This window comes from Trachypithecus francoisi, unplaced genomic scaffold (genome assembly GCF_009764315.1).
Source record: "Trachypithecus francoisi isolate TF-2019V2 unplaced genomic scaffold, Tfra_2.0 Lachesis_group13, whole genome shotgun sequence".
Taxonomy (NCBI): Eukaryota; Metazoa; Chordata; class Mammalia; order Primates; family Cercopithecidae; genus Trachypithecus; species Trachypithecus francoisi.
In genome coordinates this window covers 106,323,517-106,337,211 of record NW_022681458.1, presented here as the reverse complement: position 1 = coordinate 106,337,211, position 13,695 = coordinate 106,323,517, and the positions used below count along the sequence as shown (strand labels likewise).

At 36.4% G+C, this 13,695-nt stretch overlaps 1 protein-coding gene across 1 annotated transcript in view; it reads left to right on the top strand.

Annotated features, from left to right (window-relative positions):
- Positions 1 to 13,695, top strand: part of THSD7B (thrombospondin type 1 domain containing 7B) — a 927,497-nt gene that overhangs the window by 660,517 nt on the left and 253,285 nt on the right.

Genomic DNA, 13,695 nt, shown 5'->3' with positions numbered 1-13,695 from the left:
CACGAGCTAATTTTTGTATTTTTACTAGAGATGGGGTTTCACCGTGTTGCCCAGGCTGGTCTTGAACTCCTGACCTCAGGTGATCCACCTGTGTTGGCCTCCCAAAGTGCTGGGATTATAGGCATGAACCACCGTGCCCAGCTATGCCACATTTTTGACACAGGATATTTATTGGCCCCTTTGCCAGCTTTGCTGCAGGAGACACACCATCTACCCAGCCTGCCAGGCTGTGCCTGGCTTGTACTCTGGTGCTTATCCCACAGCCACCGCAACTGAGCTCTCAGCCCCACTTTTGGTAGGTCCTGAGTTCTTATCCTATACATCAAAGAAGAATGAGGATACACTGACAATCGAAGAGTGAAAAGGACAGAGAATAATGTTATTGAGTGATGAAATAGCTCTCTGGGGAGATGGGATGCAAAGGTGCCCCCTACCTGAAGTCAGGTCATCTCTCCTTCAGTGTGACTGGGTCCAGGGCTTTTATGTGCTCAGAATGGGGAGTGTGTACTGATTGGTTTGAGTATGCAAAAAGAGGCTAAAACAAAGGCACCACTCAAAGGTGGGCACAAAAGTGTAGAAAACCAATTAGGAAAGGGTAGGTATATGTAAAATAGGTGAAGGGTGGGGATCAATCAGACGAAAGCACAGCAAACAGAGAGGTTCTCAGTCTGTTCCAAGGATTTTACCCAGGACTGTCTTCAGCTTCAAGGTCAGATTTCACCGGGGACCTGTCCCTGTCTGCTTAGGATTTGTCTGCCTCCTGTCATTATCATTTGCTTTATACATTCATCCACTGATGAACACTTAGGTTGATTCCATATTTTGGCTATTGAAAATAGTGGGAGTATAGACACCCCTTTGCTATATTGACCTTATGTCTCTTGGATGTATACTCAGTACTGGAATTGCTGGATAATATGGTAGTTCTATTTTTAGTGTTTTAAGGGACCTCCATACTGTTATTCATAATGATTATACTAATTTACATTCCCACTAACAGTGTACGAGGGTTCCCCTTTCTCCATATCCTCAGCAGCATCTGCTATTCCCTTTTTGATAAAAGCCATTTTTACTGGAGTGAGATGATATCTACTGTGGTTTTGATTTTAACCTTGTTTAATCCCTGAAGCCTCATCTTTCATCCACCCCACTCTGAACTCCAGCAGTCCTGGGTTCTAGAATATCTCAATATACACAATTTATTGGCAGGGTTCTTTTGCCTTCTGTACCTATCTACCTTCCTCCGGCTGTGACTTTAATTTAATTTAATTTGCAACTTAATTCTCTAGTTGATTCCTAATAACCTTTCTGAACATGTATTAGAAATGTCACCCTTTTTGAAAAACCACAGGCAGTCTTGCCCAGCAGCCCTTTCCCCACTCCCAAACCCTAGAACCAACTAGGAGCAGAGCTTGCCTGCTTAATGTTTGTTAGCAAGATATATGTTCTCGGTCCTATGCTTCTCCTATTTTACCTATCTTACTGCTAATCCATGCTGCCACAGAGGGTTGTGTGCCCCCTGAGAGAGGGACCATGAACACTTCATCACTCTATCATCACAAACAGCTGGCGAAGTGTCAGCACATCACGCATACTCAGTAATGGCTCACAAAACACAGATCGTAAATTATGCTTATGAATAACAAATTTTAATTTACATATGTGAATTCGTTCCCTATGACTACTTTATCAAAACTACAAACTTGGTGGCATAAAACAGTGCAGTTATTCTCTCATAGTTCTGAAGGTAAGTAAGAAGTTCAAAATCTGTTTCACTAGGTCAAAATCAAGGTGTAGTCAGGGCCATGCTCACTCCAAAGGCTTTGGAAGAAAGCTTTTCCTGGCCTTTTCCCGTTTCTAGAGTTGCGTTCCTTACATTCCTTGGCTCATGGCCTCTTCCTGTGTCTTTAAATCCGGTGGCATAGCATCTGGCTTCAATGTCACATTGGGTTCTTCTTCTGCAGCAAACCTTTTGACGCCTTCTTTTAAAAACACAACTACCTGACCTATGAGGACAATTTAGGATAACCTTTCGATGTAGGGAAAAACACCCTGACTGTGTTTTTCCTCTGCCCACAGACCACCATGACACCAATCATCAACACAGAAAAATACTTCTGTGACCAAATCTATGGAAGTTTTTCCCCCACACATCCAGCAGCAGATACCAGTTGGTTGCCCTCCAATTCAATTCTAATACTGTCTATCTGGAGATAATATCAGGTCTCACAGGTTGGCAGCTCAGACCCCAAAACTGCCTCCCATACCTCCAGGCACCAGTTGCAGCTCTGGGCCTCTGAAAATTCTGACCAACTGCCTTCAAGTTGGGGTTCCCATGACTCCCTCTCTGAGTTTGATTAATTTGCTGGAGTAGTTCACAGAACTAAGGGAAATAATTTACTCGCTTATTCTAAAGGATACAGAGGAAGAGACAAGAGGAGCATGGGGGTAGGGACAGAACCTCCATGCGCTCCCTAAGCACACCACCCTCCAGGAATTTCCATGTGTTCAGCTATCTGGAAGCTCCCTGAACCTGGTTCTCTTGAGTTTTTATGGAAGTTTCATGAAGTCAGCATTCCTTCCACAGGATATAGGGCAGGACCCTCTCTGGGGAGGGTCTTAACACCCACAATCAGAAATGTTGGAGAAGATTAGAATCCTATCTTGGGATAGGTGAAAGGGAGGATAGGAGAAGTTGGAGAGATTCTGTTTCCTGAGGCCTAACACACCCAACATTGAGACAAAAGATTGTATCAATGACTATGGGAGTTATAAGCCAGGAACCCTGGATGAACACCAATATAAATTGTAACACCACACTTACCGTCTCAATATCACATCTGCAAAATCTCTTTTACCTTATTAGGTAGCATTTGCACATTCCAAGGAATAAAACCTGGGAATCTTTGGGGATGTTTATCAGCCTACCAGAATATGTTAAGAAGGCTGTCATGTTTTTGAAACGAAACTCCTGAAATGTGCAAATGATAAATAATTTGAAACTTTGCTCAAGGGTTTGAAGCATTCGCATAGTGTTACTTTCTTGTTTTCCTCCTGCGTAATATCTACACAGGGGACTTTATGTGAATTATATTGAATTGAATTGTAATCTAGAAAACTATTAGACAAAATATTGTCAGCAAAAATGTTACAATGAAGAAAGTAAATTTGGGATTTGAGTATTTTTTTGAACAACCTTATATAGAATTAGTATTTCCTTTTACTTTTGTTTTGTTTCTTTTTTACAGGGTATTGGGCATCCCCTTGTCTGTCTCCAGGTCACATATTTGCTTTACCTTGCTTATTCAGTATGTTGTATTTTCTAATTCCAACCTATTTAGCAGTTGCTAGAGACAAGGGCTTACTGATGAGATCTCATTTGAAGAGAAAATTCAGCTACTGAAAATGTTTGAGGAGCTCATGTTGTCCAAGAAGTCACCTGGAAGGATCCATTGGGAATAGTGGTTCATTTGCTCATGGATTCATTTATACTTTTAACAAATATCAATGGAACATCTAGTTTTCATCAGGCACTTTCCTATATATCAGTTTATAAAGATTGACAAGTCATACTCTGTAAACATATTCATATTCTAATAAAAGACTGTGTTGGGGCTTGCAAATTTAGGAATATCTCTTCCCTCTGAGGCAGACCATATTTTAATTTTTTTTTAAATTACACTGAAACAAAAATTTCAGGATCTCAACCAGTCAAATGGTTTAATATACTCTATATATCTAAATCCAGAATTATGCCCAAGTATGGAATCAAGATTTCTTTACTGGTGATTGAAAATGGAAAATGAGAGAAGACATGTCTAGGACCTTATAGCCTGATCTGTATGAATTTGATAGGAAAACCTTTCTAGAGAAGGCAGTGTGCGTTTTGACCCTTCTCAGGGAATAAAATATGGACCCATGATGAAATCCATGTACAACTTTCTTTGTACCTATTTGGAATAAAATGGAATATATTTTACCCTAAATAAGAAAGTAAACAGAACTTCTAAACAAATGGTTTTTAATTAATAAATTAATATTCATTACTCATTTTTTCTTCATAGAAAAAGCAAGCAGGTATCTTATGAAGGGCTGCAAAGTAACTCTTTCTCTACCTTGATTAAAGAAAAAATAGTTCAATCTTCCTGAGATCAGGGAAAAACCAAGAATGTCTATTCTCAACTTCTATTCAGCACCATGCTGGAGGTTTTAGCCATGGCAATTAGGCAATAAAAGTAAATAAAAGGTATCTATATTGAAAATCCGGGAGTTAAACTACATCTATTGGCAGATAAGATAAACTTATAAATAGAAAATACTGAGAATCACCCTCACCTTTAGCTATTAGAGCTAAAGAATTTAACAGATTTGCAGAGTATAAGATCAATGGTCACAAAGCAGTTGTAGGTCTATACACTAACAATGAATAATCATAAAATGAAATTAAGAAAATAATTTCATTTATAATAGCATCAAACAGGCTAAAAGACTTAATAATTTATTTAACTAAAGAAATTTATTATACTCTGAAACCTTCATGTATTATACTCTATAAAACATTGTTGGGGAAGATTAAAGAAGACCTAAATAAATGGAAAGATATGCTATGTTAATGGATGATAATTGTTAATATTGTTAATAATCATTATCTTAAAATACCAATGGTCCTTAAATTAATCTACTATTTAGTTCAGATTATATCAAAAGCTTACGTAGCTTTTTTGAATAAATTGACAAACTGATCCTGAAATTCATACAGAAATGCAAGAGACCAAGAATAGTCAAACAGTCTTGAAAAGGAGGAACAAAGATGAAAGAGATACACTCTCTGATTTCAAAACTTACTACAAAGTTGCAGTTATCAAGACACTGTGGTACTGGCATAAGGAGGAACATATAGATTAATGAAACAGAATTGACATTTCATAAATAAACCCTTACATTTATGCTCAATTGATTTGATTTTCAACAAGGGTACTAAGACTATTCGATGAAGAAAGAATAATCTCTTTAACAAATGGTGCTGGAACAACTGAATGTCTATATGCCAATGAATGTAGCTTGACTCTTTCCTTATACCATAATAAAAATTAACAAAATGAATCATAGACCTAGATGTAATAGCTAAAACTATAAAACTATTATAAGAAAACATAAAAGTATATCTTCTAGATTTGGACTAGGGAGAGTCTTTTTACGTACTACACCACCCAAAGCACTAGAAACAAAAGAAAAAATTAATCGTACTTCATCAAAATTAAAAATGTATGTGCTGTAAAAGATACCATTAAGAATATATAAATAAAGGGGCCAGCATGATCCTTATACCAAAGCCAGAAAAGGACACTATGAGAAAAGAAAATTATAGGCCAGTAGCTGTGTTAAATGTAGATGCAATAATCCTCAACAAAATTTTAGCAAACCAAGTTCAATAACACATTAAAAGGATCATATACAATGATCAAGTGAGATGTATCCCTGGGATGCAAAGTTGCTTTCAAAATGCAAAAGTCAACAAATGTAATACATCACATTAACAGAATGAAGGACCCAAATCATATGATCATCTCAATAGATAAAGAAAAAATATTTGATAAAATTCAACATGCTTCATAATAAAAACTCTCAATAAATTGCATACAGTTGACTCTCCATATTGAAAGATTCTGCATTAGTGGACTTAACCCACCACAGATAAAAAATATTTTAAAAAATAACCATGCAGCAATAAAAATTGTGCAAATAAAAACCATATTCTATAACTGTTTACCTAGCATTTACATTATAGTAGATATTAAAAATAATCTAGAGATGATTTATTTATTTTTATTTTTTATTTTTTCTTTGAGATGGCATCTCACTGTATTGCTGGGGCTGGAGTGCAGTGGCACAGTCTCCACTCACTCCAGCCTCTGCCTCGCAGGTTCAAATGATTCTCCTGCCTCAGCCACCTGAGTAGCTGGGATTATAGGCACACACCACCATGTCCGGTTAATTTTTGTATTTTTAGTAGAGGTGGAGTTTCACCATGTTGGCCAGGCATGAGCCACCGTACCCAGCCCTAGAGATGATTTGAAATATATGGAAGGATATATGTAGGTTATATGCAAATGCTATAGAATTTATAACAGGTACTTGAGCACCCACAGATTTTGGTATACAAAAGGATGCTGGAACCAATCCCCTGTAGAATCGCCTGTAGATTCTGAGGGATGACTGTATATATAAAAAAAGTATGTCAACACAATAAAGGCAATATATCACAAGCCCACAGCTAACATGGTACTCAATGGTAAAAAGTTGAAAGCTTTTTCTCTACGATCAGGAGCCAGACAAGAATGCTTATTTTTGCCACTTCTACTTAACATAGTACTAGAAATCCTAGCCAGAGCAATGATGCAAGAAAATAAGTTAAAGATACCAAAAACAGAAAGAAAGAGAAAGAAAGACTGACCCTGTTTGCAGATGGCTTGATCTTTTATATAGTATACCCTAAATACTCCACCAAAGAACTGATAGAACTAATAAATGAATTCAGTAAATTTTCAGGAAACAAAATCAACATGCAAAAATCTGGTATTTTTATATACTAAAAACAAACTGTCCAATAAAGAGATTAACAATACAATCCCATTTACAATAGCATTTTAAGAATAAAATTACTTAGGAATAAAACTAAGGAAGTGAAAGAGCTGTAAGCTGAAAACTATAAAACATCAATGAAACAACTTGAAATGACATAATAAGTGAAAAGATATCCTGTTTGTTCCTAGATCAAAATAATATTGTCAAAATGTTTATACTATTCAAAATGATCTACAGACTCAATGCAACCCTTATCAAAATCCCAATGGCAATTTTCACAAAAATAGAAAAAATAATCCTGCAATTCATCTGGAACCACAAAAGACCTTGAATAGATAAAATAATCTTGAACAAGCAGAACAAAGCTGGAGGCACCACACTTCCTGAGTTAAAACTATATTACAAAGCTGTAGTCATCATTAGCAGTATGGTACAGGCATAAATAGGGACACATAAATCAATGGAACAGAATATAAAGCCCAGAAATAAATACATGCTCTAGTTATCTTTGACAAAGGTAACAAGAATACACAACGGGAAAAAGAGAGTCCCTTTGATAGATGATATTGGGTAAACTGGATATCACAAAACTGAATCATTATCTTACATCATACACAAAATAAACTCAAAATAGCTTAAAGATTTGCATGTAAGACCTGAAACAATAAAACTACTCGAAGAAGACGTAAGGGAGAGGTCCATGATATTGGTCTTGACAATGGTATTTTGGATATGACCCCAAAAATACCAGCAACAAAAGCAAAAATAAACAAGTGACCACATGAGCTAAAAGTTTCTGCACAACAAAGGAAACCACCAACAAAATGAAGAGGCATCCCATGGAATAGGAAAAAATATTTGGATACCATATATTCAGTAAGGGGTTAATATCCAAAATATATTTAAAAACTACTACAATTCAATAGTGAAAAACAAATAGCCCAATTTTAAAAAGGGCAAAGGATCTTAGCAGACATTTTTTTCAAGGAAGACATACAAACAGCCAACAAGGATATGAAAGGTTGCTGAACATCACTTGTATCAGAGAAATGCAAATCTAAACCACAATAAGATATCACCTTAAATAGTCAAAAAGTAAAAAATGTTGGTGAGATGTAAAGAAAATAGAACCTTTCTTTATACAAGGCTGGTGGGAATGTAAATTGGCTTAGCCATTATGGAAAACAGTATGGAAGTTCCTTAACAAATTAAAGACAGAACTAATATATGATTCAGCAGTCCAACTTCATGGTATAATTCCCTCTTCCAAATCAAATCAAATCAAATCACTATCTCCAAGAGATGTCTGCACTCCCGTGTTCGTTGTAGTGCGAATCACAACAGCCAAGGTAAGAAAACAACTTACATGTCTATTGACAGATGAATGGATACAATAAATAAATTATGGTGTGTGGGGTATGTGCTTGTGTGTCTGTGTGTGTGTGTGTGTCTGTGTGTGTAATGAAATATTCAGTATAAAAAAAAAAGCCCTGCCATTTGTGGCAATATAGATGAACCTTGATATTAGGCTAAGTGAATTAAGCCAGACATAGAAAGACAAATACTACATGATCTCACTTATATGTATAATCTAAAAAAGTCAAATGTATAGAAACAGAGAGTAGATTGGTGGTTACCAGGGATTGGATATTAGAGGAATGCTGATCAAAGGGTACAAACTTGCAGTAATGAGATGAATAAGTTCTGTAAAACTAATGTACTTAAATGTACATCATGGCAATCATAGTTAATAATAGTATACACTTGAAACTCTCTATGAGAGAAAATTGTAAGGATTCTTACCACACACAAAAACAGGGAACTATGTGAGGTGAAATATATGTTATTTTGCTTGTTGGAAATCATTTTGTAGTATATGTGAATATATCAAAATATAATGTTGTATACTTATATACAATTTTTATTTGTCAATTATATCAGAATAAAACTGAAAAAATAATGTATAAAGACAACACACAGGATGGGAGAATTATTTGCACATCATATATCTGATAAGAGACTTGTATGCAGAATATATAAAGAATTCTTACAAGACAACAAATAAAAGGTATTTGTCCTTTTATTCTTCATATATGCTCCAAGGATTTAAGTAGGCATTTCTTCAAAGACAATACAAAAATGGCCAGCAAACACATGAAAAGATGCTCAACATCATGTCATTAAGGAACTACAAACCAAAGCCCGATGAGATACTAATTCATACTAGAATGACTGTAATCAAAAAGACAAAAACAGGTGTTGGTGAGGATATGAAGAATTTGGAATTCTCACACATTGCTAGTGAGAATACAAAATGATTCAGCTGCTTTGAACAATCATCAATTCCCCACTAAGATAAACATAGAATTACCATATGACCCAACAGAGATGAACAATATATCCAAAAGAAATAAACACACATCCACATAAAAATTTGTACACAAACGTTTGGTAGTGTTACTCTTTATAGCTAGAGAGTGAAAACAACCCAACTTTTATCTGCTAACAAATGGTAAATGTATAGTTTCTCCATAAAGCAATATTATTTGGTAATTAAAAGAATGATGTACTAATACCAGCTACAACATAGATGAATCTTGACCTTGCTATATGAAAGAAAAGAAACCAGTCACAAAAGACCAAGTAGTATGTGGTTCTATTTAAATGAAATGTCCAGAATAGGCTAATTTACTGCTATGGTCTGAATGTGTATGCCCCTCCAAAATGTATATATTAAAACTTAATTCCCAATATAATAGTACGAGAGTGGGAACTTTAGGAGTGATTGAGTTATGAGGACTCCACCTTCATGAGGTGAATTACTTCATGGGAATAATGCCCTCATAAACAGGCTTGAGGGAGCCTGCTTGTCACTTTTTTCCCCTTCTTCTGTGTAAGAAGGAAGCTAGAAGTTACTGTATGAAGAAAAGACCATCACCAGACACCAAGTTTGCCAGTACATTGATCTTGGATTTCCCAGTCCCCAGAACTGTTAGAAATAAATGTCTGTTGTTTACAAATTACCCATTTTAAGGTGTTTTGTCATAGCAGCAGGAATGGACTAAGACATTTATAGAGACAGAAATTTGATTAGTGATTGCTTAGGACTGGAGGAATGGGGAGAAACTGCCAATGGATATAGGGTCCCTTTTAGGGGTGATGAAAGTATTGTCAAATTGTGGTAATAGTTGTACAACTCTGTGAATATAATGAAAAACATTGTACTTTACATTTTAAATTCATGAATTATATGTGAATTATATCTCAGTAAGCTGTGAAAGATCAAGTCAATTTAAGATCTAATTAGCAAAGAATAACAATTCAAAAGAAGAGTTGAATGCAAATATATATATGAACATATCTGTGTATGTATATAAAGGTATTATTTATGTGTGTGTATATGCACACATATACACACATTCACACACATTTATAACATCTTGGCACTAGGAATTTTTATTCATTTGGAGGATTTTCTGGAGAATCACTTATAGGAATAGACGTGTAAATTAATTAAATGTAAAACATACCAAAAGATAAATTTGAATGAAGTGTTCTCGTTAGACATTGGGAAATTCTGGTGTGGTTTTAGGTTTTATAAACAGCATCTCAGAAGAGAGGAATATTTAATCTGAGTTTTGAAGAATGAGAGTTCATTGTTGTTTGGCAACATTGACTAGTGCTGTGTGATTAGGGTATATGTAGGTGATAGAAGACTAGGTTAGAAATGTGGATTGGAGTTAACCTGTTTAGGAACTGTCATGCTAAAGAAGCTTTGTTATTTGAGTTGGTTTTATTTTTTTCTGAATTTGAGTAAAGTTTCACCTTGTTTTTTAAAGAGATTCATGTCTAACAGAACTCCAGTGTTTACAAAACGATTTTTATGGTAAAATTTCTTAAGTATGGCCAGGTGTGGTGGCTCACACATGTAATCACAGAACTTTGGGAAGCCTAGGTAGGAGGATCTCTTGAGCCCAGGATTTTGAGACCAACCTGGGCAACATAGGGAGACCCTATCTCCATAAAAATTTTAAAAATAATTTAGCTGGGTGTGGTGGTGCATGTCTGTGGTCCTAGCTACTTGGAAAGCTGAGGTGGGAGGAGTACTTGAGCCCAGGAATTCAAGGCTACAGTGAGCTGTGATTATATCACTGCCCTCTAGCCTGGGTGGCAGAGCAAGACCCTGACTCAAAAAAAAATTATTTTAATTTAAAATATTACTGAAGTACATATCAACATAAACTAAGCATAACCTCCTTATGCTTACAGGATATGAGCTATATGAACTGAAAAGAGACATGACATTTCACATGTTAAATTTTGAAATGGACTGTCCTCTGAGAAATAGCTTCAGATGTCTGCAAAACTCAGCTTTAGGCCAGTAATTCTTCACTTTTTACCCTGGTGAAGTAAAAACACATTTACCCAACAATGTTTCTCTAGCATACCCATCAGAAGAGGCATTGCCCAAGGGCTGCCCCATGGATAAGATCTCCTGTCTGAGGGTGGAAGAAACTCAGGGGCCCTGGCCCTAGCTTCCCTTTCTCTCTCCCAGTGATTCTTCAGATCCCCAACTGTCAAGAACATTGCTGCTTTAGAAAGTTGAGGCATTAGCACTCTAAGTGATTCTCCAGAAAATACTCCAAATAAATTAAAATTCCTAGTACCAATATTTTATAAATGTGTGTGAATGTGTGTATATGTGTGCATACACATGATAGGATTCCATGTTTATTTCAGAAAGGTAATTCTGACTTCAAGGTTGAGGCTGGATTCGAATAAAATCAAAAGTAGAGAAACCAGCCAGGAGAGTGACATTGGTCCTAGAGAGTGTGGGACAAGGCAGCAACCATAGGGATGGGGAGGGAAGACACTGACCAGAGGTGCAGAAACACGGAGGAATCCAGAATAAGGTAGAAAAGTGAGCTAGGGATGGCTGGTAAATATCCAGCAGGTGAAAGGAAAACAAAGAACTCGGTTCTGGATGGAGGACTGGCAGAACAATAACTAGTGTCAACAAAAAGAGTAAAACTCCATAAAATATTTGAAAAGATTCATTCTAGGCCAAATAAGAGTGACCATGGCCCATGACACAGCCCTCAGGAGATTCTGGAAACATGTGCCCAAGGTGGTCAGGGCACCGCTTGGTTTTATACGTTTTAGAGAGGCATGAGATATCAATCAAATACACTTAAGAAATACATTGGTTTGATCTAGAAAGGTGAGACAACTCAAAGTGGGGAAGAGGGGTTTACAGGCTATAGGTGAATTTAAACATTTTCTGGTTGACAATTCATTCAGTTTGTCTGAAGACCTGGGATTGACAGAAAGGGAATGTTCAGGTTAAGATAAAAGATTGTAGAGACCATGGTTCTTTTGAAGTCTTACAGTGGCTGCCCTTAAAGACAATAGATGATAAATGTTTCCTATTCAGATCTTAGTTAATCTCTTTAGGATTGGGAGGGTCTGGAAGAAAAAGATCTAGCTATGTTAATAGAGATTCTTTATAGATGAAAATTTTCCCCACAAAAGATGGCTTTGCAGGGCCATTTCAAGATATGGCAGAGAAACATGTTTTGGAATAAAATATTTTGATTTTCTTCCTTGACTTGTAATGTTATGCCAGAGTAAGACTGGAAAGTAAGTCGCAATTTATAAGGTTAAATAAAACATATCTGATGAGAATTTGTGGTTTGTAAGTCATGACACCTGAGACCCCGTAGATAGGAATTTGGGCAAGATAGAAAAATTAGAGCTTAGTCTTCATTCCAGTGGTAAGAAGGAAACACAACTGAAATATTTTATTTAAGTCAGGAGAAAGAAATTTCTGTAATTTTATATTTGGAATAGATAGAGCTTTTGGAATAGCTTATAGGTGATAAGAATGATGTTGACAATGGGAAGCGATAACTTCAGAAAAACTGTAAGAAATATTTTTATTTGAGATGGTTATGGAAGAATCTGCTTAAACCTCCTCCCTGACTAAGAGCTTATTACCACTGCAAAATTCAGCTGAACTACTCGTAAAATTGGAAAGATGTTTATGTTTAAAGCCTAAAAGTAGCTCCTTCCATTCATTCGTTCAAATTAACTTCATTTAATTTAAAAAAAAATTAAAAACTGTCAGCAGCCGGGCGCGGTGGCTCACGCCTATAATCCCAGCACTTTGGGAGGCCAAGGCGGGTGGATCACGAGGTCAGGAGACCTAGACCATCCTGGCCAACATAGTGAAACCCCATTTCAACTAAAATCCAAAAAATTAGCTGGGCGTGGCAGCGTGCGCCTGTAGTGCCAGCTACTGGCAAGGCTGTGGCAGGGAAAACGCTTGATTCTCCTCCTCAAGAGGCGGAGCTTGCAGTGAGCTGAGATCCCGCCACTGCACTCCAGCCTGGCGACAGAGCGAGACTCCGTCTCAAAATAAAATAAATCAAATAATTAATATAAATAAATAAAATAAATAAAATAAAAATTGTCGGCATAAGATGATTTCATAAATTTGAAAAAATATATAATGCTTCCTCCACTTATAAATGTTTTATTCTTCAGGCTAAATATCCGGGGTTTTTGTTTTCTGACTCATATGAGTGTCTCTAGCCCCTTTTGTTTCCGTGCTACTGTTTTCCTAGGATGTTTTCATTTGGCCGCTAACCACTTAAATGACAGCAAAGGGAACATAGTATCCCAATGTCATTTTCAACCACACATTTCGTGTACCATATGGACTTCCTCTCACTGTTCCCCACGCGCCTTCTGTCCTTCCATGACTCCATTTCTTTGCTTGTGTTCCTTCCTCAGTTTGATGTCTTTTTCTTTTTAAGGTGAACTACTCAATTTTAAGCCCTAACTCAAGTCAGTTTCTTCAAGAAGCCTTTTCCTCAACTTCACCAGTGTGTTTCCATACTCTTACAGACATTTAGTCAGACACTAATGTAGAGTATTATTTACATTAGACTTTATCTCTTTGCTTGTCTTTCTCCCTTTCTAGATTGTTAGCCTCTAGTTCTTGGCTCATTTACTCACTAACATAGGACATATTTAATAACTTCTAGATTCCAAAACCTCTGCTATGCCTTGACTATATAGTATTAAACAAGACAGATGTGATCTCTA